We start from the raw sequence: 22,808 nt of genomic DNA, 5'->3' as shown, positions 1-22,808 counted from the left end.
TCTGTGTCAGTGACTCCTAATTCTGGAAAACACAGCCAGGTACACCTTCTCATGTGATAAATTTCAATGAGATTACCAGTAACTGTTTTAAACTCTAGAGAATACAGGCCCTCGTCATCTGCTAAATCTGCCTTAGCAGAACTAGACGGGTAGATTTTTTGTTTCACTCCCCTATGGTAAGTATATCTTTCTATTGTTAAGGAGTACTAAATAGCACAAAATCACCAAGTGCAATCTCACCAAGGCCCGATAATTGTAATCAAACATATTTACTATTGTGTAGGAACGAACTGCGGATACTGGTTTACACCGCAGATAGACACAAAATGCTGGAGTAACTCAGTTCAGACTGGCAGCATCTCTGGAGAGAAGGAATGGGTGTCGTTTCGGGTCAAGTCCCTTCTTTACTACTATATTCATATCCTTTTGCAATGATGATCAACATACCATTTGCCTCCTAGTTTTTTCTGCATGGCAGTTGTCAATGCCTTGTTACAAACAGACCCCGGTCCTTTTGATCATTCACATTTCCCAATATATCATCATTTTAAAATAACATGCGTTTGCTTCTGCTTAGTGCACTAAAGTGGATGATCTTTGCCGACTTAACTTTTCCATATTGCTTTGAATGAATTCCCTTTACATTTTACTCCTTACTCAAGTACAGATCTCTGGGGTACAGCACAAATCACAATCTGCAAACCTGAGAAAGGCCCATTGATTCCCATTCCTTGCATTTCATTTGTCAACCAGTGGCCACTCCAACTCTGCAAAGTTTGTTGATCAGTTATCTGCGCTGGACCTTATCGAACGCTCACTGAAAGTCTAAATACACCACATCGACTGGCACACCTTGTTTATTCTACTAATCACATCCTCAATGAAATGCAATCAATTAGTCAAACATGACTTCTTTTTCTTAAATCCATGCTGATTCTGTTCGATCCTATTGCTCTTTTGTTGACGTTCTGGTATTAAACATTCCAGTACAGATTCCAGCATTTTCCCAAGTATTGATGCTTGGCAAACAAGCCAGTAATTTCCTTACTCTCTCCCTTTCTGAAGTAATAGGGTCGTAAGATAACCTCAGCATATTGAATATTAAAAGTTAATAGTTAATCCCATCTATCTCTTTCGATAGTTATTTTCACAATCTGGGATATGGATCATCTAGACCTTGGGATTTCTCTGCTTTCTGTCTCATTATCCTTCTCAACCCCTATTTTTAAGCTCATACTATGTTCCTTCAGTTCCTCTGTTCAGGCTTCCAGACGGGTCGCGCGGTCAGAAGGCTTCCCGGCGGGCTGCGGCAGTGGACAGGGAATGTGACCAGAGGCCTTTATCGAGGTGCCGCGGTCTCGGTGCCGCCCGGATCGCCGCATAGAAGTCTTGTTCGGGGCCACAGATGCGTGAAGTGTGGCGTCAACAGTGGTGAAGCCTCGCGACACTGGGGCCTCGGTGGTGGTGAAGCCTCACCGCGGCGGCGATGCCTCATGGGTCGATGAGAGAGTGGAGGACCACTGTGAGGGAGGAGGGGATGAGCAATGGTGGACCCGGTGTGGGGGCACTGCCTTGAGGGAGGTGGGGGGAGAACAATGGGCAATGTGGGGGGTCAATGGAACTGTTGGGGGGGGGGGTATCAAAAGGGGGAGCTGGCATGCATTGTAATGCCCCTGTCCCACTTAGGAAACCTGAACGGAAACCTCGGGAGACTTTGCGCCCCACCCAAGGTTTCCGTGCGGTTCCCGGAGGTTGCAGGTGGTTGCCGGAGGTTGCAGGTAGTGGAAGCAGGTAGGGAGACTGACAAAAACCTCCAGGAACCTCCGGGAAACGCACGGAAACCTTAGGTGGGGCGCAAAGTCTCCAGAGGTTTCTGTTCAGGTTTCCTAAGTGGGACAGGGGCATAACTTTGTCATCGCCGTAGGTGTCTGCTATTTACATTGTGTATGCAAGGAAAGAACCTCATTGTGTCTAATCACATGTGACAATAAAATATTCCTATTCCTGTTCCATCCTCTTCTCACTAGACTCTCGATTCCCTTGTATTTTGGGCAGGGTTTCGTTTTGTGTCTTATTCCCCAAAGACAAATTCAAAGTACTTGATTAATTTCTCTGCCATCCCTGTTATGAATCCTCCAACTTGTTACATGCAGCTATTTTCAGATGGCTTTGATGTCTCTTGCTTTGCTTTATGAATATGAACTATTTGAAATTTTGGATCTGCTGACCCTGGCCTGCTGCCTCATTTCTCCGACCCACAGTGTTATTACACCTCGTTTCACCTTTGCTGAATTCTATACAGATCACAATCCTTTTGCTAGTTCTACCTCTAAACTTTATAAACCTCTTCCACAAAGTTAACATGAACTTTTCTTGTCAGTCTCAGATGGGCCATCTTGCTATTGATAAAAAGGAGACAAAATGGTGTCAGACAAATGAAGAATTCAGCCCGAAACGTTGCCTATTTCCTTCACTCCATAGATGCTGCTGCACCCACTGAGTATCTCCAGCATTTTTGTGTACCTTCAGACAAATGATTGCTGTTTTTATTACAACTCTAAACTGTTTCCACCCATCTGCCAATCACCCCCCCCCCCCCTCACCTGTATCCACCTATGACTTGTCATGCCCCATTTTATTTCCAGTTTTCTCCTCTGAATCAAGTCTTAAGATGCCTGACCTGTAATGTTGCCTATCCATTCCTTCCTCAGATGCTGCCTGACCTAGTGAGCTAACCAACTATTCGGAAATAGTTTTGCATTTGCCTCACCTAGTTAAAGTTTGTTACCTTTTCCATTCAGTGGGGCTCCAATTCCCATGCTTCCTTTGCACTCACCATGGACACAGATATTTGCGCTTTTTCTTCTCATCAGGGCCCTTGTTCCTACATCCCTTTTCACTCACCAGGCTCCCATCCCTGTGCTACATATACTCCCACCAAAGTCCCAATTCTTTGCTCCTTTTGACTAACCAGAGCTTCATTGAGCTGAAATCTCTTTCCACTTACTTCCTGCACTCCTTTTATACCCACTGAGGCCCTCGTTTCCACAATCATTTTCAATTTATCTGGTACACTTGAAAATATATTATCATACTATGTAACATCTTAAAAAAAAGTGACTAAACAAACTGCTGAGATGTTAATAGAAATACCATCCAACAGTTTGGAAAATCTGACCGTCAAAGTTCCAGAAATACTGAATTATCAGACGTTTACAGACGTTTACCCCTTTGCAAATATGATGCCTGAGTGACCTCTTTGATGCTTCAGGGAGTTGCAAATTGTGAAGGATTACAGATAGAATGTAGGATGTGGAACAGTTCAGGGTGGACACAAAACGCTTGAGTAACTCAGCGGGACAGGCAGCATCTCTGGAGAGAAGGAATGGGTGACGTTTCGGGTCAAGACCCTTCATCAGACTGTATCAGACTCAGTCTGAAGAAGGTTCTCGACCCGAAACGTCACCCATTCCTTCTCTCCAGAGATGCTGCCTGTTCCTCTGAGTTACTCCAGCATTTTGTGTCTGCCATCGATTTAGACCAGGATATGCAGTTATTTCCTACACATAGAGCAGTTTAATACAGCAACAGACCTTTCAGCCCACAATGCCAACCCCAAACATGATGCCAAGACCAACTGTTCTCTGCCTGCACATTATATATATCCCTCCTTTACCTGTATATCCAGTTGCCTATCTAAAAATCTCTTAAATGCCAATGCTATATCTGCCTTCATCACTACCCCCAGTAACACATTCCAGACATCCTCTGTTTAAAAAATTGCCAGTACATCTCCATTAATAAGGAGATCTGATGTAATTACTTGAAAAGTCCCTGTGGCAAGAAAGTTGAGAGTCAACATGACCTTGACACTGGCAGAGAGAGCAGCGCAGAATTGAAATAATGTCCTCAGGTTCTCCTGCAGCCTGCAACATATGTCATTAAAGACAGCCTTGCAAAACCGAACTGTGCAAGCGTATTATTCATCAGAGAGGAATTGGTTTGGTTCGGGAGCGATGTCTCTGAAGATGTTTTGGGTGTGATTCATCACTGATGGATATATCGTTGCCTTCTACTGAGAAGTCCCCAACCCATCCTGCGTGGCCAGCCATGGCAATCATTATGTGTCTAATAATAAGCTAAGTGTAGAAAGGAACTGCGGATGCTGGTTTATACCGAAGATAGACACAAAGTGCTGAAGTAACTCAGCAGGTCAGGCAGCATCTCTGGTGAAAAAGCATGGGTGATGTTTTCGGGGTCAGGTCCCTTCCTCAGACTGAAATTAGAGAGAAGGGAACTGGAGGTAAGAAATGAGCAGAACAAAGCAAGACAGGCAACAGATGACCACAACAGGGTGGAGCCCATAATGGCCCAATGCTAATACACCCAAAATGCTGCTGTAACTCAACGGGTCAGATAGCAACACTGGAGAAAAGAAATAGGTGATGTTTCAGGAAGTCACCTATTCCTTTTCTCCAGAGATGCTGCCTGACCCGCTGAGTTACTCCAGCATTTTGTGTCTACCTCAGTGTCAACCAGCATCTACAGTTCCTTCCTACACACTTGGCCCATTGTTGGCTGGGGAAGAGGTGATAACAAAGGTATACAAGGATGGAACTAGTAGGATGACTAGGGCGAGGGAGAGGGGGGATGGGGGGGGGGGGGGGGGGGAGAAGGGGAATGGAGGGGTCACTGAAAATGAGAGAAATTACCATTCAGCTGCCCAAGAATAATAAGTTAAGTTTAGTTGATTAATGACACCTGTACTGAGGTACAGTGAACTAAACTAAACTAAAGTGCCTCCACAGAATCTTCACAGAGACACCTGATACATTACAGCAAGCATTGGAGAAAACAATTTTAAGTGGGTGAGGTACACTCTCCAGACTCTGATGTGTGTGTGAGATGCCTGCTTTTATATCTGGGACAGCACAGACAGACTTCCCAGTATCAGAGGATTGCTTAAATAACAAGAGGAGCCTTAGAGGAACACCGTGTGCCACAGTTCTGAGACTGTCTCTCTCCACAAAGCGTCAATATGATGGAAAGTGTGTGTCACACAAACAGCGATGTTATTAGGATCATATCTGAAGCTGGGAAAACATTGGAACATGTAACATAAAGCGGACTCACAAGTGTCCTATCTAGATCTCCAGCAGCCATCTGTAAATATTTGCTCACACAATCTGCTCCAGGTTAAATAGATTTGTGTATGATCAGGGCGATGCAGTTTCCAGGCTGAGATGTCTGACATTTGCTTCTACATCTCATTTCAACTACAATGCATTTTTATCAACATGACAGGAGTATTAGTGCAGCCAATAATCACAAGGATTTCATAGTTTTCCACAGTAAAATTTCACAAGATTTTAAATGGAAACAGTAGAGTCTGACAGTTTCACTACCTTTCCTTTGAACTATCGGGTGCTGAAATACAGAATCAGAGCATTCCATTCATCAAGTCTGCTCTCGTGTTTATCTCCACAGTTGCAGTTTGCACCTTTTGTCCTTTAGTATTTCTGTCTTTAAGGTTAATTCCTATTTAACTGAGCTGTCTGGCTGCTGTTTTCAATGATAGTCTGCAAGAGACTTCTGCATTTTAATCATCTGCAGTGGAAAGAATATTTTCCAAATTGTTCCTTTAATTCTATGTTTTACTTCGGAGTCACGTGAGTGACTACATGAAGAACCCGCCACTACGCACGTGTGTCATTATCGCTACACGCATTATGAACAAGTCATTACGAGGGGAGGACGTTCCTCCCAAATGGCAAGGTTGAACCTGCAACAAGTAAGGTAGGAGAACTTAGTTTCTTGACTTACCTTTTTTACAGGCAGGCTGATGAAAACTGGCTGGGGAGAGTCTGCAGAACTGCAGGCAGCCAGCAATGGCCGGCGGCACCACTATCTCCCTTAAACGGGAGCCGGAGCCGACCTCAGCTCCAGCAGGACGCCGACAGCGGTGGAGCATTCTGGAGCCGTCATTCCGACGGCTCGGACAACAGCCCCACGGACCTATACTACATGAGTCCGAGTGGCTGGAAGGTGCTGGGGTTTTCCACAGCACTAAAAATAGCGGCAAGCGGTCAGTGCCCGAGAGCACCGAGTACGCGTTGGAGCCGCTGGGCCTGGGTCGCGAGCGGCCAGTTCCCCGAGAGGACTGGACCACGTTGGAGCACCCCAGGCCCAAGTGGAGAAGGAGCGGCACAGTGCGGGAAGCACTGCACCGCGTTAAAACTGCCAGACCTGCGGCTGCGAGCGACCAGCTCCCCGAGAGGACTGCACCGCGTTGGAGCACCGCAGGCTAACGGCAGTACGGGCGGCTCAGTGCTGTGAGCACTGCACCGCGCTTTGGAGCACCGCAGGCCAACGGGGAAACAGGCGGCACAGTGACCGTGTACACTGCACCGCATTGGCACTGCGGGGCCTGCACCTGCGAGAACATACCGTTTTGCAGCGATGCAGGTCCAAGAAGAAATCCTCCAGTGGGTAAGTCCCATAGCAGCACCTTATACAGGGCTGTATTTCACTTCTACTATTACAGGGAAGTGGTTGAGGAAAAGACAGACTCAGGGAGAAGGAAGCAGCACCTTTTCTATAGGGCTATAATCATGCTTCTCTCTCCCCAGTAGACTCTTCTGTCAGAAGAGTGCTGAGGTCAAGTCTAGGGCAAACCCTGGACAGGTAAACAGATGTAAGAGCTGTAACAATGAGGTTATGCCTTTTCTAAGTCACAAAGTACATAGAGTGCATTATTGGTAATTTCCTGATAGAAATACAAGAATACTTATGTTGTGACTGAAGGATTTAGCAGTCCAAAAACAAATTCCATTCCCATCTGGGACGTCACACGGGACTGTCTGTCTATGTTTCAGGGGGAACAACAGTACAGCTGTGAGTAAAGCTAACTGGGAAAGATCTACAAACCAGGTTAGAAGCCAGCATAGACCATATGTTTTCTATCTACTGCAGGGGCAAACATTAGCTGACACCATAGCTGTCACTTGCCACCGGGGATTGTAAATCCCTGAATGTACTAAACTAATCAATTTATGCATCTGGTTACATCCAACCGGGATTGGCGCGGGCCTGTGTAAACCCGAAACCTCCTAGCAAAATCTATTTATTTGGGGGTGACCTATCTAGAAGGTCAAGGAGTTGGACAATGAAGCCAAACTGGAGCTCATCTAAACGTCCAAACATCATCCTCAAAGGTATCGCCCCTATGCTGGAAGATTTGTACACCCACAACACACGGCCTCGGGGATTCAGAAGAAAACAGTAAAACCAGAAGGAAGCAAGAGGTTGGTGCGAGAAGACATCGAATAAATAACTTTTTGACACTCATATCTTAAACAGTATCCGGGGATACACAATAGAATTTTACAACACATAATCTTCTAGTCGAGCTGATATATCGAGAGAGGAATTTGGAGGAGAACACCAAATGGATATTGGGCTATAGTATTTGCTGATGTTTCTACACGATATGGAACACCAGATGCCGATCTACTCGTATCCAGACATAATCACCAATTACCAAATATGTCATATGGGATACAGACACTGGACATCAGCAACAGATGGGGTTTTAGCTGCATTGCAAGGGAAGAATTATTATCTACGCATTCCCTTCCTAACAAAATAGGATATGGCGCTTGACGCATCAATCATAGATCAGATCTCGGCTTTTTGGCTAAGATCAAGTATAATATCTGTTCTTATCAGTTTAAATCTGATATGTCCCTTATCTAGTGACCATGTATTATAAAAATAAATAAATAAATACATAAATAAATAAAGATGAGCATTTAAAAAAATAAAATAAAATTTAAAAAAAAAGTGGAAAATAAATAAAACGATATATTCGTTTTAAGAACAGAAACCTTTTCTATTGTTAAGTATATCTGTTTTAAGAACGAAAATGGCAAGCATTGATTCAAAGGATGCTTACAATTTCAGTACCCATAACAGGTGACCACGGACGTTATTTTTATCTAATTGGATGGCTCAGCTCTAGCAATATAGAGCACTACCTAATGTGTTTACATTAGCACCTAGGTTATTTACAAAATATGACAACCAGCCACACAATGGTAATGGCTTCTTTGGATGACATACTAATTGTGTGGAAACTTAGGACGGGCTGAACAAACGGTAACAGCCACTTAACAATTATTTGGAAACTAGGATCATTATCCATCCAATTAAATCAAAATTAAAGCCTTCAAACTAAAGGGATTATTTGGGGTTCACCATTAACTCAGTTCCTCATGTCAGTAACTTTGCCAACAGAGGTTACAACCTTAATAGAGGCATACAGCAAAATCATTGACATGAGGATAAACCATCCATCAGACTGGTAGCAAGAATATTGGCAACATATGGTTTCCAGCCACATAATTCAGACCCTTACATTATAAAGATTTACAGAGGGCCAAAATATGAGCTCTTAAAATTAATGGTGATCATTTCAATAGAATGATGAAGCCATACAGAAGCCATATTGGAACTAAATGGTGGAAAGATAACATTGGGCATTGCTCCAATCCTATCATTGTCAGCAACCAGTCTATGGTCCTACATATGGATACTATGCACTAGGATGGTGTGTTACCAATTCCATCTCCAGCTGTGGAGGAAGATGGAATACACAGCAAGCATCATTATTACTAACACTGGGCATAACTACCTGGAAATGTTGGGTGTTTTTTTTTTTTTTTTTTTTTTTCATGGCCTAAAGTCATGTTGCTCTGGAATATATTAAACAGGTTATTAGATTATAAATTAACAACACTACTGTGGTAGCACATATTAACCACATGTGTGAAAGGGAATCTACATCATGTAACAATCTGGCCAACACAATTTGGCAACCTCATCAGGGGGGGGGGGGTACTAAGGGAAATACTACGAGACTCTGCGTCTGGTGTTTTTAATAGTACCCGACTGACCTACCCAACCATGGTTCTAGGTGGTATTAGGGAATGAGATTAGAACCATGCAGCACCATCCAAAACAGACGGCCAGAGCAATGGACATGATCACAGCGGGCCACAGAAAATCAACCTAAAGACAATGTCTAAAATACATAAACTATTGGGAGATGTGTTGCAACCATAATACATCATCCAGCCTGTTTGGAAGCTTTGTTAACCTACAGGGGCTTAGTATTAGTGACATCAACTGTGCCAGAAGTGGCGCATCTACTTACCTATGGCAAGAGAACGGAACAACAGCTTATGAGGGACACGTTTTATGAGAATTCCCCAAAGACCAGGTATTCCCAAATATGGGACATCAGCATCGTCTTAACGTTGTTAAAGAACTGGGCTCCAGCCACAGCGCTGTCATTACAGTTTTTGACATTTTACAAAACTGTCATGCTGATGGCTTAGGTCACGGCACTAAGGACTCAGTCCCTACCAAATTAAGGCTGGATACCTTGACCAGTTCACCTGGCAACTTACACTTCTATATTCAGGAATTAGGGAACTAAACAGACAGGGGTCAGCAGGCCTTAAAATAACATTTTTTTTTTAGAGCCTACCCTACAGATGATTGACTGTGTTGTGAGACATCTACAAATATACATGGAACAAACCCAGACCATCAGTGGCACAGAAAAGGAACTTCTCATCAACGACAGACAGCCTCATTAAAGAATAACAGGCCAGGCCAGCTAAATGGCTAACATAGTATTGACAAAAGTTGGTGTAAACACTAACTGGGTTAAAATCTCACTCCACCAGGCTGCAGCAACGTCGGCAGCATTTAAATTGGAGTTTCCTATGGATAAAATCCTCAGGACTGCAGGATGGCCATCGGAAAGAACATTCTAAAGATTATAACTAACCAGTAATGGAAACTGGAATTTTTCAGAAACATTGTTAAGTTTCTGTACCATAATTTACCCCAAAAAACAGGGGCTATCAATTATTATTAACTTTATGGTTATTTATATATATCATATTGATGTTCAATTTGTTATCACTATTCTCCCCAAAACCAAGGCAGACGTGATGATGGACTCGTTCCACGGCTTGAATCACAGAGCTTTGAAATCTTCATGTAGTCACTCACGTGACTCCGAAGTAAAATAGTAAGATTAAACGAGAACTTACCAGTTCGAAGTTTGATCTGTATTTTATGAGGAGTAACGTTGAGGGAATACATGCCCTCCGCTCCCACCCTTGATCATAAACACAACTGGTATCTTTTCTCTAATCTTACTATGCTTAAGTCATTACAGGTATCTGTGATTCACTCCGCTGTTTTGAAGAATGACACACGTGCGTAGTGGCGGGTTCTTCATGTATTCCCTCAACGTTATTCCTCATAAAATACAGATCAAACTTCGAACTGGTAAGTTCTCGTTTAATCTTACTATTAAATCCCCATCGCCTTAGAAATACACAAAATGCTGGAGTAACTCATTGGGACAGGCAGCATCTCCGGAGAGAAGGAATGGGTGATGTTTCGGGTTGAGACCCTTCTTCAGTCTGTCTGAAGGAGGGTCTTGATCCAAAACGTCACCCATTCCTTCTATCCAGGGATGCTGCCTGCCCTGCTCAGTTACTCCGGCATTTTGTGTCTACCTTCGGTTTAAACCAGCATCTGCAGTTCCTTCCTACCCGATCTCCTTATTACTGTTTCACCAGGCAGTGGGAGAAATTTATCACATTCACAGAGTGTAATGTTGTTTGAAGTAGTAAAGCGGAACCAGGAGATGAGATATCTTGAGATGTCTTGATTAACATGAAAACAGGTCCTTCGGTCCACCGAGTCTGCACTGACCAACAATCACCTGCACACTAATTTTATCCTATACACATTATGGACAATTTACAGCAATTAGAACATAAGCAACCAATAACAAGCTGGATAAGTTGGGATGGAAAACCTATTGAATGAAGTGTGAGCCAAAATAGTAAGATTAAACGAGAACTTACCAGTTTGAAGTTTGATCTGTATTTTATGAGGAGGAACGTTGAACCCGCTTACGACGCATGCGTGTCATCCTTCAAAGCAGCGGTGTGAGGTCACAGAAACACTATAATGACCTAATATAGTAAGATTATCAAAGAGATACCAGTTTAAGATATGACTAATCGAGGGTGGGAGCGGAGGGCACGTATTCCCTCAACGTTCCTCCTCATAAAATACAGATCAAACTTCAAACTGGTAAGTTCTCGTTTAATCTTACTATTTTACTTCGGAGTCACGTGAGTGACTACGTGAAGACTTCAAAGCTCTGTGACCTCATGCCGTGGAACGAGTCCATGCTTCACAACTGCCTTGGTTGTGGGGAGAATGATGTTAACATCATTAAACATAATACGATATTGAAACCCAACTGTAAAATATTAATTCCAATTATTGCCCCTATTTATGCGGTGAATTATATGCAGAACTTAAAATTGTTTCTGCAATTCTTCCAGGTTCAATAACTGGTTTGTTATAAAGTCGTTGGATAGTTTCCTCCGTTGACCATTCTACTGTCTTGAGGGTTTTGTCCATTGGTACGTCCAGCTTCATAGCTGCCAATGTAGCTGCAGCCCTGATGGAGTAAGATTTAATTTCTCCTTAGAGTCCACTCCAGCCTTTGTCAGGACTAGCTTAGCCATTTAGAGATGATCTGGACTGTCACTGTTTTGAGTGGCTATTAGTAGCTGATAAACGTGACATTTCTTCCCTCTGATGATCTAGCATACTTCATGTATGATAGTAAATGAGTTATAATACAGCAACGACCATCTGTCGTATAGGCTCTGTACTTTGTTTTTAGGTCTGCTGACCCCTGTCTGTTCGGTTTGACCCTTTGATTGATGTGACAGGTTTAATTCCCTGATGAAATCATCATGTTGTCCAGCCTTAGTTTCTGTAGTGACTGGACTCTTTGCGCCGTGACCAAGGCCATCAGCATGACAGTTTACATAGTCAGTTTCTGTAATGACAGAGCTGTAGCTGGAGACCAGTTTCTTAACTTGGTCAGTACAAAACTCACATCCCATATATGAATGTACCTAGCTCTTGGGGATTAATTTTAACATGCCCTTAATGAGTTTTGTTACCAGTGTGTGTGTCCCCACAGAATGTCGCTCTGTACCTTCGACAGGTATGTAGACAGAGCACTCCTGGCGCAATTATGGTACTATGACTAAGCCTCTCATCGTAATGGAGGCTTGCCAGGAATTCCTGAACAGATGGCTGTTTATAGATCTGTGGGTGATAATGGTTATGAACGTACTTCCTATTTCTAGAGAATACCAAGTACTGTTGAATGAGTGGACTGTCTGCGACCCGCTAAAAAGATTCCGCCTATGGTCCGTCAGTCCTAGGTGTACAAGAGGTGCTTTCAATTGTACAATAAATAGGTTAATATAGATAGTAACATGGGTAACTCTCCATGTTGCTAGAAAGAACCAGTAAGTTAGGTCTATGATGGATGGTGATGAATGGTTCTGCCTTCTACCACCGTTGTTTATAATCTTATATGGCTGCAGGCAATATCATTTCGTTCAGACCTAAATGTCTGAATAAAATAAGAATTCAATTCAATTTACAAATAGAGTTGGCCAGATAGTCACGTGGTGTCGGTAAGTTTCTACCCATAGTTGACATACTACTCTCGGTGTCCATAAAACTGGTCACTGTTAATGTTAGGTTATGACCATGCCTAACAAATGTACCCACATCTAGCGCCATAGTGGCGTCAGTCGGTTACTTCATTAGCCTGTCAGAATGACCCATAAATTGTTTGAATGATGCGTGACTGCGTTCAGAATTAGATAATGTCTGATATTATATGCTTCAATTTGTTGCTTCTTTGTCTGAATGATGTTCAGTTCAGTACATGCTGAACTAAGGAGCAAGTAATGAATACCTCCACATTCTATATCAGTGGTTTGGGAGGTTCCAGGTTTGCATATAAGGCCAGTGCATCCTGGTGAAGTAGTGTCATGTTTATTTCTAATAGTGCGGCCGTTAATATCCCGCTGATAGGACTTTAGAACTTTCTTTCGGTTCAATACCTTGTCCTGTTATGTTTTTGGTTACTGCTAAGACTAAAGGATCCAGCAGTCCAATAAAATTCCTGATAGATAGCATTCCCATCTCAGGATTACACAGTAATGTCTGTTCCAATAATGTCTGTTTCAGGGGAACAAAAGCACACCTGTGAGTAAGGCTAACTGGTCAGATTTGAAGCCAGCATCCTGACCAACGTGTCTCCAAATACTTCAGTTAACACTGGTCACATTCAGAGCCCCACAATTTCCTGGAGGTAAATGTCTTGCCAACACCTCAGCAAAGGTATTGGCTTGCAGGTGATGTGTAGACATGTACTTTTATCCAACCGCTCCTGCCGACCTTCGTGCTCTCGGGCACTAGTCGCACACGGTTTTTGCCACAGCTGGTCCCCATGCCTACGGGCACTGGTCGCTCCCGGCCGCCCCATATAATTGTGCCGTTGCTCGCAGTCCCGGTACTCCCCGGCACCTGTCGCTGACGGCCGAACATGCTGCAGCCACTCGTACCGGTTTCCCAGCTCCGCAAAAGTGGCCGCTGCTGGCTCCGCTATATCCTGCAGCTGCTCATCCTTACTTCGGTATCGGTAAGTATTATCCGGAGGCTGTTTCTCCACATCACTTTTGCAGTGATGTACTTTGCGCTTTGCCTTCCCGCCCGGTCTAGGATTTGATTTTCCCGGCGCGGGGTTTAAATCCGGCACAGCTGATGTCTCCATACAAGTTGCCTGTGCCGGCGGCTGCTGCTGCAGGTCCCCGGCACCTTCGCCACTGACGTCCTGCAGCTTCTTTACAGCCTTTCTACGCGTTGCTCTGTCCATTTCCTACACAGGGTGAAATGCAGAGTCCACTTTCTCCCCTCCTTCAGGGTTATGTAAACATGTGCCTTGGTCAGGGTCTGACCAAATTTGGTCCTGCCCACTCTCCTCCGAGGAGTAAGAGATATCTTGCGGCCCCACACGGGGTACCGCTGTGGGACTTACCTTTTGCCCACTGTGGCTAGCCTCCATATTTCTGGGACTGCCACCATGGAGGAGCTCCTCCAGCCGTTCTGGTGTGATTTGCATTCGCTCCCTTTCGGGAGATGGTGGTGCTGATTCTTTCTTTCTTCCGCCCGTTTTGGTGTGATTTGCACTCACTCCCTTTACGGAGATGGTGGTGCTGATTCTTTCTGTCTTCCACCCGTTTTGGTGTGATTTGCACTCGCTCCCTTATTGGGAGACTGTGCCTCTCGCTCCCTGCTGCTCTGTCCGCTCGTGGCTGCTCCTAAAACCCCTCCAACCGACCCCCAGTGCGCACGGGCACTGGTCGCTCGCGGCTATTCAGAGTCGGACTCCTCGAAGTCAACGACTCTGATTATGCCTACCTCTCCCGACCAGCCGGGGCCGGCGCGGGAGCGAAGTTGGGAGCAAAAATCGGGAGGGAAAGTCGGGAGCAAAAGTCGGGCGCGAAAAAAACGGGAGCAAAAGTCGGGGGGGGGGGGGGGGTAAGTCTGGCACAGCTATTCCCATTACGGGAGTTCAGCCTGTTGCTGCTGACTGTTCCCCCCCCCCCCCCTGCCTCTGCGGTGGTCCAGCGGGTCCAACGGGTCCAACGTGTACTCAGTGCTCTCGGGCACTGACCGCTCGCCGCTATTTTTAGACCTGCGGAACCCCTGCTCCAGTGACCGTTGTCCTAGCGCTAAAGTCGGATCCGTTCCTGTTTAAAAGCAATTAACGGGCCCCGGCCGCTGCTGGCTGCCTGCAAATCTGCAGACTCTCCCCAGCCAGCTTCATCAGCCTTCTAGATAAAAAAGGGTAAGTAAAGAAAAACGAAGTTTCCTTACGTTCCTGTTGCAGGTTCAACCCCTGCCGATTTGGAGGAACGTCCTTCCTCCAGCGATGACGAGTTCGAATGCGTGTAGCGATATGACACGCATGCGTCGTAAGCGGGTTCTTCACGTAGTCACTCACGTGACTCCGAAGTAAAATGACCTTCGTAGGACTTGACTTTAAGATTCTATTACAATGGAGGATACCTACAAATAATTTAAATTGAATCTGATAAAATTGTTCTTGCAAAGAAAAAAAAGACCTGCACTTGAACTCAATTTCTCTCTTCAATGAAGGTTTAAATTAATACATTAAAATATGCATTAATATGGCTTTAAAAGAATTTTAGTAGGATCATCCTGACCACTGGAATGGGAACGGAATCACTTGGAGGTATATTCCCTAGGATAGATCAGACGTTACAAAACATGGATAATGTGGAAATAGATTTGCTCCACAAATTGTCTGTACATCCTTTGAGATTGGGTTGAAAGAGTTCCTGTGGAAAATTAAATGAAAATCTGCAGTGGATGCAATGCAGTTAATAAGAAACCTAATAGGGAATTCTATCCTTTTCAATAAAACAGCAAAAGCAATTTCTCCATACAGTTTTAAGAATTAATTATTACCATGGGCTGTTGCCGCAAAAGGGAGGAAAAGATCAGATTGCAAGCAAAAGGATAAAACTATTTAGAATATCTAAAGAGGGGCTGTCTAGAGAGACTACAAAATGTGCTGGTTTTAAATATATTGATCATAATAATATGTGTTGAAAACATATTGTAATTATTTATATTCTATGGTGAATGAGATAGAAAATTAATCAGCAAATTTAGTTGAGCTTTGACATAAAATAATAGAGATGTTGGTGTAGATCCTGAATCAATGAGTGGAGGAAATGGTGCAAGTGAGCAGTTGCCTTTTTTTTACATCTCAGCCAATTTATATTCCCCTCCAGACATATGAAGTTGTTCCTGTTGAGCTGCTGCACTAATAGCTTCACATTTTAAAGGAGTTCATTTTACGTGAGATATGTAAAACGTTTATATGTCAGAGATGGTGTGGGTAGGGTGCCCTCATAACTGCCTTTATCTCTGTGCTTGTGAGTTCAACCTGAACCTGTCCAGGTAGGAATGGTTAAGGCTCACAGAGCAGTGCAACTCGATTTTCTTTTGACAATATATTATGTTTTAAACTACGATGTAAACACTGCAGAGCAAGGACTACCCAGTAAGAACTGCTTATGTTATATACATACTCCAAACACAAGGTAAATACCAAGAAATGACAGGAAAAAAAACTACAAAATGCAAAGTAAAAACTAAAAACAAGCTTTGGAAATACCACCCCTTTCATTCATTATTGCTTTTATATGCACTCTCATTTGATATTCTGCCTAAGGGGATCTTCTGCAGCAGTAGAGCTGCTGCCTTACAGCGTCAGAGACCTGGGTTCGATCCTGACTACGGGTACTGTCTGCACGGAGTTTGTACGTTCTCCCCGTGACTGCCTGGATTTCCCCGAGTGCTCTGGTATCCTCCCACACTCCATAGACATAGTCAAAATCAATTTTATTCGCCACATACACCCGAAGTGCAATGAAGTTTATAGGTAAATTGACTTCAGTAAAAAAAATTGTGAATTGTCCCTAGTGAGTAGGATAGCGTATTATGGCTGATTAGCATAGACTCGATGGGCCTGTTTCCGCGCTGTATCTCTAAACCTAACTGTAGCTGATTCTGAACACAACGCACTCTGGTGATCATTCCTGGTTGCATGGTTCTGCTCAGGATGATCAAGTTAGTCAAGGATGATCATATAAAATGTCTTTGCAGTTGCAGCAGCACAATCCTGGAAGTTCCTTCACAGTGGCACTATTTGAGTTCCTTCAAGTCAAGTCAAATTAAGTTTATTGATATATGCACAGGTTCGGTGAGCTACAGGTAAATGACAATGTTGCAGCAACATCATATTCACGTAAAGACAGGCAACACACAACAAACATAAATTATACATAAAGTCAGAAATATACAATTAGTAAAATAAACAAGTCCACGGCCGTGCAAGAAGTATCAGTGTTCCATTGATGACGTAGGTGTTAAAAGTATGTTTTAGTGTTCCTTGGTTTGTTTTATGTAGGCGGGTGGGGGTGGGGTGGAGTTGGGGGAATTTTTTTTTCAATCTCTTAACTCGACGGAGATGTGATTTGTTTTCCATATCGTATCCCCATCCCCAATGGGGCCTAACATCATGTAGTTGGTGGTCTTTCCTGGAGATGAACCCGGCGCCCCAAGCCGCAGGAGTCTGCGGGACTTTAACATCGCGGAGCTTGCGATCCCTTTGCCAGGGATCAAACTCCAACCGCGGGGTCTGTTGACTTTAACAACGTGAAGCCTGCAGTCTCTGGTAAGAAGAGACCGACTCGGGAGCTCCATGTCGCGGTGAGAGTTTCAACCGCCCCGACGCGGGTGTTTCGATCACCCCGACGGGGGCTTCGATCGTTGGATGCGGGGGCTTTGATCTCCCCGACCGCGGATAGTTTGACTGCCCCAACCACTGGAGAACAAAGAGGAAGAAGATTGAACTTTATTGCCATCCATCTCAGTGAGGAATCCACTGTGATAGATGTTTATGTTAACTTTTATGTGGTTGTGTATCTTGTTGCTTTTCACTTAGTATGGCTGTATGGTAGCTCAAATTTCACTGTACCTTAATTGGTGCACGTGACAATAAACTGACCTTGAAACCTTCAAACTTTGAAACCTTGAGGATTGGGGGTGAACGGGTCAGTTCAAGAGCCTGAGGGTTGCAGGCAAATAGCTGCTGCTGGAACTAGTGGTCAGCAGAAAGACTGCAATAGTTCAAGAAAGCAATTTTACTTTGGAGTCACGTGAGTGACTACGTGAAGAACCCCGCCAGGATGCATGCGTGTCATATCGCTACACGCATTGCGAAACAGTGAGGCGGGGTGGAACGACGTTCCCCCGCAGCGGCAAGTTTAAAAGCCGGAACCTGCAGGTAAGAGATACTCTGCGGTCTTTTTTGTTGCTCCCATACTGTTTTACAGGTGGGGAGTCAATGGACAAGTCCAAGAAAATGACGAGGGCTGCGACAAAGCTGGCGGGGGAGGACCGCGGAGTTGCGGGCAGCTACCAGCGGCCAGCGGCACATGAATCGGGAATAACAGCTTTCGCCCGCACAGTAGATGAGAAGGAGATGTCGCAGGATCAACAGGATGTACTGGCACTGCTTTGCAATACACAATACGAAATAAACAGCATCAGGAAGAGTGCCATCCGACCTGCTTTAAACCCGAAATTCGCAGGTCTGTGCAAACCTGGAAACACAAAACCACCAATTTTACTATTTGGAGGAAACCTATCCAAGCAAGTCAAGGAGCTCGATGAGGAGGCAAAAACCCTGGGGCTCATAAAAGCGACATCATCAAGAACCTACTACGGCCATAAACAGCACCCTTATGCTCCCACCAGTAGAACAAGACAAACAGGTGAAAGCTCGAAGGTCCGGTACACCGAACATCGGTCTTTTTTAGGCCATGGCCCAGACAGGCCTTCGTGGAAGATGCGCAAACCTCCAACACCAACCCAACCACAAACCCAGACACCGGCGCCTCAACCTCCACGAAGAATTTACAAAAAGAAGTAAACCTGCCACTGGTAACCATGGAGGTAGGTGGGTCTGGCTCCTTACAAATTACAGGGAGTATGGAGGTTGGTGGGAGATTACACTTCTTTCTGGATGCATGGAGTATGTTAACTACAGACACTTATATTTTAAGCAGTATCCAGGGATATACCATAGAATGTATACACAAATATAGCCCTCCAGTTCAGCATGTACCGAACCGATTGTTCGTACTTTCAGGTAAAGAAAAATCAGAAGCACATGCTGAACTGGACCGGCTTTACGCAAAAGGGGTAATTGAAAAAACCCAACATAAATCGCTGGAATTTGTGTCTAATATCTTTACCAAAAACAAAAAAGATGGTGGTTGTCGCATCATCATAGATTTGACCAATTTGAATACATTTGTACAATATATTCATTTCAAAATGGAAACCTTTGTTACTGCTAAACAATTGATTTCCAAAGGTTACTTCATGGCTAGCATCGATTTAAAAGATGCTTACTATTCAGTGCCTATACGAGGTGATCACAGATGTTATTTAAAATTCAACTGGATGGGACAGCACTGGCAGTATAGAGCGCTACCAAATGATTTAACATCAGCCCCCAGGCTGTTCACTAAAATTTTGAAACCAGCCCTAGCGTTTCTGCGGAAACAAAAACACATGGTCATGGCATATCTAGATGACATACTTATTGTGGGCAAAACTTAGGAATTGGCCAAACAAACTGTAACAGCCACAAAACAATTATTTGAAAAACTGGGGTTTATCATCCATCCAGTTAAATCTAAATTAACGCCTTCCACCACAATGGATTATTTGGGGTTCACCATTGACTCAGTTCACATGTCGGTGACTTTGCCAAAGGAAAAGGCTATAGTCTTAATAGAGGCTTGCAATAACCTAATTGACATCAGTAAACCGTCCATCAGATTGGTGGCAAGAGTAATTGGCAAAATGGTGGCTGCTTTTCCAGCCACACAATTCGGACATTTACATTACCAAAATTTACAGAAGGCAAAAATACGAGCACTCAAAATTAATGCTGGTCATTTTGACAGACCAATGAAGCTACCAATCGAAGCTATAATGGAACTAAAATGGTGGAAAGATAACATTCGGCATTGTTCCAATCCAATCATTATCAGCAACCCTTCTATGGTGCTACAAACTGATGCCAGTGCACTTGGTTGGGGTGCTACCAATTCCATCTCCAGCTGTGGAGGTAGATGGAATGCACAGGAGGCGTCATTATTACAAACACTGGGCATAAACTACCTGGAAATGTTGGGTGCATTCCATGGCTTAAAGTCATATTGTACTGGGTCATATCACCAGCATGTTAGACTACAGATTGACAATACCACCGTGGTAGCATATATCAACCACATGGGTGGAAACAAATCGACATCATGTGACAATCTGGCCAATACAATTTGGCTATGGTGTATCCAGAGAAATATTTGGATATCAGCTACTTACCTACCAGGTAAACTAAATTCAGTGGCAGACACCAGGCCACGCAAATTCAATGAAAACACCGAATGGATGTTGGATAAAAAAGTATTTGCTGACATTACAGCATGGTATGGAACACCAGATATCGATCTATTCACATCCAGACTTAATCACCAGTTATCAAACTATGTTTCATGGGAACCAGACCATGGGGCAGCGGCGACAGATGCATTTTCGCTGCATTGGGGGAAATTGTTTATTTATGCATTCCCTCCTTTCTGCCTCATCAGTCGGGTATTAAGGAAAATACAACAAGACTCTGCGTCTGGTATTTTGGTAGTACCCGATTGGCCTACTCAACCATGTTTCCCAGTGATACTGAACATGGTATTAGAACCATGTATCACCATCCCGAATAGACCAGATTTATTGGTTCATCCCGTAACAAGGGAAAAGCCACCCATGTCATAACTATATGAACTTATTAATTTGTAGAGTCTAAAAGTACCTCTACTGCAACTGGGACTGACGGACCAAACTGTTAACATTATTTGAGCGGCCCACAGACTGTCCACCAAAAAACAGTATCTGGTATACATCAGGAAATGGGAGATATATTGTCACAGAAACAACATCACCTACAGATCAATGAACATCCCATCTGTTCTGGAATTCCTGGCAGGCCTCCATTATGATGAGGGGCTCAGTTATAGTGCCATCAACTGTGCCAGAAGTGCCCTGTCAACATATCTATGGCAAGGAACAGAGCGTTATTCTGTTGGGACTCACCCCCTGGTAACAAAACTTATGAGGGGAATTTTTAATATCAATTCCCCAAGAACCAGGTACTCTCAAATATGGGATGTGAGTATTGTCCTGACTATGCTAAGGAATTGGTCTCGAGCAACAGCTCTGTCCCTACAAAGACTGACACTGAAAACAGTCATGCTGATGGCTTTGGTCACGGCACAAAGGGTACAGTCGTTACATAAATTAAGACTGGACAACATGACTTCTTCATCTGGGAATATAACGTTTCATATTTATGAATTAGTCAAGCAGAACAGACAGGGGTCAGCAGGCCTCAATATAGAGTTCAGGGCTTACCCGACAGATGATCATCTCTGTATAGTAAGACATTTATTGTTATATATGGAGAACACGAAAATCATCAGAGGCATTGAGATGGCACTACTAATCAGCCACAAGCAACCACACAAAAAAGTCACGGTCCAGACCATCTCAAGATGGCTGAAACAGGTTCTAATAAAGGCTGGGGTGGATACTAACATTTTTTAATCTCATTCCACCAGGGCTGCAGCTACATCGGCAGCTATGCAGTTGGATGTACCGATGGACCAAATCCTCAAGACAGCAGGATGGTCAAGGGAGAAAACATTCCAACTATTTTATCATAAACCAGTAACTAAACCTGGAACGTTTGCAGAAACAATTTTAAGTTCTGTAATATAATTTCACCCCATAAATAGGGGCTATAATTTGGTGTTAATACATTTATCATGGATTTCAATGTCGGATTCATGTCTAATCATGTTAACACAATTCCTCCCACAGTCATTAAGGCAGATGTGATGCATGGACTCGTTTCCACGGCATGAAATCACAGAGCTTTGAAATCTTCATGTAGTCACTCACGTGACTCCGAAGTAAAATAGTAAGATTAAACGAGAACTTACCAGTTCGAAGTTTGATCATTATTTTATGAGGAGTACGTTGAGGGAATACGTGCCCTCCGCTCCCACCCTTGATCATATACTCAACTGGTATCTTCTTCTCTAATCTTACTATGTTCAGTCATTACAGTTATCTGTGATTTCACACCGCTGCTTTGAAAAATGACACGCATGCGTCCTGGCGGGGTTCTTCACGTATTCCCTCAACGTACTCCTCATAAAATAACGATCAAACTTCGAACTGGTAAGTTCTCGTTTAATCTTACTATTCACTACCACATTCTCAAGGACAATTATAGATCAGTTATAAATGCTAGCCCTAGTAACAACACCATTCTGTACACACATTTTAAAACAAATTCTATCTTGTGTGCTCGGTTGATGGACCTTTACCTTTACCTCAGAGAGCTAAGTAGACTAGCCCATTGGAAGTATTTAAAGAGAAAGATGGTAGATTCTTAACATAGCAGGAATTGAGGGTGATGGGAATGTGGCACAGGGATGGAGTTAGGACCTGCAGTAGGTCAGCCACAATCATATTGAATGGCAGGGCAAGCTTTAGGGGGCAGGTGATCCATTCCTGTTCCCACTCCCTGTGATCTGGTGTTCTCTATTTATCTCACTGCACAGATGTTCGGGAAATCCTGACAGTTACTGGAACTAATATTGCTTTTCTTTACAGATAATCCCACAGGTAGAATGGTAAAAAAGATACCGCTGCCTGTACACAACTCATTCTCACTTGGTTTTCTTCCTGCCCTGCTATAATTTAAATGGAGAGATCCACAGAGCTGATTAATGCAAAGGAGGAAATTCAATACATTTCTTTTAGGTTTCACTCAACAAACAAATACAGCTAAATAAGCTGTTGCCATCATAATGACACTTGACAACAAATGGAAATATCATAACTTCTTTGTGGTTTGTCATAGACTTATACAGTATGGAAACAGGCCCTTCAGCCCAATTCATCCATGCTGACCAAGATGCCTCATCTAAAGTAGACTCATTTGCTGTGAGGTAGACACAAAAGCTGGAGTAACTCAGCGAGACAGAGCATCTCTGGAGAGAAGGAATGGGTGAAGTTTCGGGTCGAGACCCTTCTTCAGACTGGTTAGGGAAAAGGGAAACAAGTCGTGATATATAGACGGTGATGTGGAGAGATAA

General features: G+C 43.7%; 1 pseudogene; it reads left to right on the top strand.

The window, feature by feature from the left end:
* Positions 1-7,676: 7,676 nt before the first annotated feature.
* Positions 7,677-7,783, top strand: LOC116983605 (annotated as a pseudogene).
* The last annotated feature ends 15,025 nt before the right edge of the window (positions 7,784-22,808 follow it).

Source organism: Amblyraja radiata, chromosome 18, assembly GCF_010909765.2.
Source record: "Amblyraja radiata isolate CabotCenter1 chromosome 18, sAmbRad1.1.pri, whole genome shotgun sequence".
Taxonomy (NCBI): domain Eukaryota; kingdom Metazoa; phylum Chordata; class Chondrichthyes; order Rajiformes; family Rajidae; genus Amblyraja; species Amblyraja radiata.
Note: the sequence above shows the minus strand (reverse complement) of the source record. Positions and strands in the feature narration are given on the sequence as shown.